The following is a 3,662-nucleotide window of genomic DNA, read 5'->3' as shown; positions in this document are numbered from 1 at the left end:
ACTGCCATAGGAGCATGCTTTGGAGGTGGCATTTAAGGGACCTACTTCTAAGCTTAGACTAAAAGATGAGGCATTTTGTCGTTTTTGTAATATCTGAGCACCTCAAAATGACACTTTTGGTAGAAGACTTAGAAATACACCCATACATTTTGAAACACTTAATTATGGAAAATTTCTAGTCACCATCCAAGTTTTAAGTTCTATAGTTTCAAGATCCCATGAGTTGTAGCCTGTCAGGCTCTTCTGTCCATGGAATTCTCCAGGCAAGAATACTGCAGTGGGTTGCCATTCCCTTCTCCAGGGGATCTTCCCGACCCAGGGATTGAACTTTAACTCGGGACTCCTGTACTGCAGACAGATTCTTTATCATCTGAGCCACCAGGGAAGCCCATAGTTTCAAGCTACCAACACAGTATGGAAAACTCCAAGGCAGAGAAGATATGAGGAGTTCATACTGATGTAGCTGTGAGGTCTCTTGGCTTCTAGGAGTCACAGATGGAGATTTACCAGGAAAAATGACGTTTATGAATCTGTTTCTGGAGCGTAACACCTGGAATTTCACAAGTCCTCATTTGTTGTGACTGTCGTAAACTGCTTTTCCTAAAATTAAAAGTATTTAGAGTTATATGTGAAGACGTGTTTCTCTAGGATTTAGGCAGCCTGTGTTTTCAGGGCAATTTGTCTAAATAGTGTGCATTTAAACTGATTGCAATCACTTGCTAAATTGTTCACTGTGGCCCAAGGCGGTGGTGGGTTTTTAAGATAAGGGAGTTAAGATTTCTCTCCCTCTGTTGACTTAGTTCTTGATTTCCACTTAAAGTTAACTAATGAAAGGAATTGTTTATGAAAAGGATCAAAAGGGCAAAAGTACAATTAGTAAATGTTAGCGTATGGGAGATGTGAATAAAATCTACAGGGGCCGCATCTCTAGATCCTGCTAATCTGGAATTAAAATTTAGAATATTTCCACTTCTACTTTGGAGATTAACGGTAAGTACTTAGGATCTGGGGCTTTGTTACAAGAAAAAAAAATGTGTTCTGTGCCATCTACAATGCTTCTCATTTTATGCCTTGACTATTCTGCTACGACACCTAGACACTTCTGCATTATATGTCCCATCATTTTCCCTCATGGAATTACTTTGCCAAATTCCTTTCTGAGCAGGACTCTTCAAGAGAGCAGACTCCCTCCTTTGCAAGGATGCAGCATTCTGCAGTCATGAACTCTGGGACTCAGGAAGAACATCATTGAATATGCACTTGTAACTCCTTGATCTGAATGATCCACGTAGAAAGTAGACTACATTCAAGGACCAGGACTGCAGGCTGTACTGAGAATTCTCATGTCCGGTAAGAGGAAAACACTAGGAGCCATGCATTCTTGTCTTTGATTAGCATATAATTAACTTAATAGCATATGTCTGCAAATAGTGCTAAAATAGGAAAAATTCTGTGAGTTCTACATAAATTCAATGTAAATGTTTGTCAAGCTCTAAGGTAATTACATTATCTTTTTCAGTAAAATCATATATTTTTGCCCAATTAAAAATAGGGTGATATCAGTGGATTTTTGTACCCTGAACTATTCCACAAAGAAATTCAAGGGTCAGGGGGAGAAATCAAGAACTGTGTGTCACAGTTAGTTTCTTCTTAAAAGGCTGAAAAAACTGCTATCATTCTCATATGTCTCATCAGAAGTTGGAAATGACTAGATAAACCTACAAGCACACATATACGAGTGGGCTTGCATTTTCCTTTAGCTGGTACTTAATGCAATTATAACTTCAATCTAGTGCTTTCCCTCTGATTTCTGTCAAAATGCTGCATGATTTAGGATTGAGTAATAGTAAAGACAGGTGGGAAAGCATTCGTGATGAAGGATGCCCCATGAGCACAAGGTACTGTTATTTCACTTAATGAGAGAATGTCTGAGTTTTAAAACTGTCTCATCATCAATATTTTATGCTAATGAATAAAACAGTAGCTGACCCAGAGGCCACATGCAAACAGAAACACACAGCAAAATGTACAGTGAACATTTTTCCTCCATTTGTTTTCTTAACAAACAGAATTTGATCGCCGAGTTATACATGAAACGATGAGTGTTTTGTGTTTTATTTCTATCAATAGACACAGAGATCTGTCCCTCTGCCACGAAGACGTTGTCTTATATGAGAGTCATATTTCAGCAAACATAATTAAACCATCACAAACAGAGACTTCCATTAGTCAGACCAGAGTTATGGCTGTTGTGCTTCAGACGCATAAGAAAGTATTTCACAGTCTGCTGTGGGGAAAGAAAGACCACTAAATATTTCATGGCTTTTTCCAGATCAGACTGTTTATTTCTCAACATTTTAAAGAGATACTTAATTTTTCTCGACAGCTATTTTTGTCAACACGTTAAGAGAAATGGATATTAAGGACAAAATTTGCATGGGATGCCCAGAGCTGCTATTTTTTTCTCTGGAATGATGCTTCCTGGATGCATAAGAATAAATATCGTACTGTTCTCAGAAATGTCCTTGGCGTTTGGTGTGTTCTCTAAAGCTACATTCTGGTAACGCTCCACGTCTGAGGTTTCACGGAGAGGGAGAAATCATATTTTGACTGGTGTCGTTCAAGGCACGTTCGTGTTTCATGCGAAAATAAAAGCGGACACTAGAGGGTGCTGTTTGATTTTCTTTTTCACTGAGTTGTGCCGCAGATGCCCGTGATTCAGGGCACTGAAAAATGCCATCGTGTTCTCCTAGCCAGGACCAAATTGCAGTGCAACACAAGATGTAGACATCCCTGAGTTCAAGGAGAGAGGCCGGAAGGTTCAGAATGGTGTGGATGCTAAATTAATTCAGAATTAGTAAAGAAGTAATGCTTTATTACTCTAACCCGGTATGATTGTCATTTTTTTTTTTTTTAATAATTACTTAATATTCTTGGTTGAAAGAAATTTTATTAGACTTCAAACTCTCACTAAATGTCAAATGGTTCTAAAGATAGCTAGAATATTAGACAATGTGAAACAATTCGTGCTCTCAAGGTTTGGCACTAGGATTTTGAATAGAGCCCATACTTAACTACTGGTTAAGAAACTAATTATGGAATTCCCAGTTGGCAGAAATGCCAGACCCCAGGATGTTGCTTCTTTTGATATCGGAGAAATACAAAGTTAATAAGATTCCTAATTAGCTCCGCTTTTCACCTTTGCTAAGCATGTGCTTTCTCTCACCCCCCTTTCTTAAGGCAAATCGTTTTGAGCGGCAGGAGAAGACAATGTTCTGGAGTTCTCTAAATATATGCTCTCATACGGTTTACGTTTGTATCCTGTCATTTTCTAACCTAAGAATATTTTAAAAGAAGCTTAAAGTTCTCATTTTATAGAGAGGAAAGTTAAGGTATTGTGATCTGGAATGATTTGTTTCAAGCAGACAATTAAATTAGCATTGTAGAAGGGTCAGGACCATCTCCCGGTTCTTCTTACAGACAGTCAGCTAAGGGACCTGTTCATTTTCAGTTCCATAGATAAATGTTTCTCTTTAATACAGATAGGCATGACTGGTTCAAAGGCTACTTGGCAGCCATCACCACAGATTTCCGGTTCCTCTCCCTCCCAGGCTACAGGAAGTTCACAACGCCCTCTCTCTGAACGTTAGTTCTGGCCATGT

This window comes from Bison bison, unplaced genomic scaffold (genome assembly GCF_000754665.1).
Source record: "Bison bison bison isolate TAMUID 2011002044 unplaced genomic scaffold, Bison_UMD1.0 scf7180017864518, whole genome shotgun sequence".
Classification (NCBI taxonomy): domain Eukaryota; kingdom Metazoa; phylum Chordata; class Mammalia; order Artiodactyla; family Bovidae; genus Bison; species Bison bison.
The sequence above is the reverse complement of the archived record's forward strand: the minus strand, read 5'-3'. Positions refer to the sequence as shown.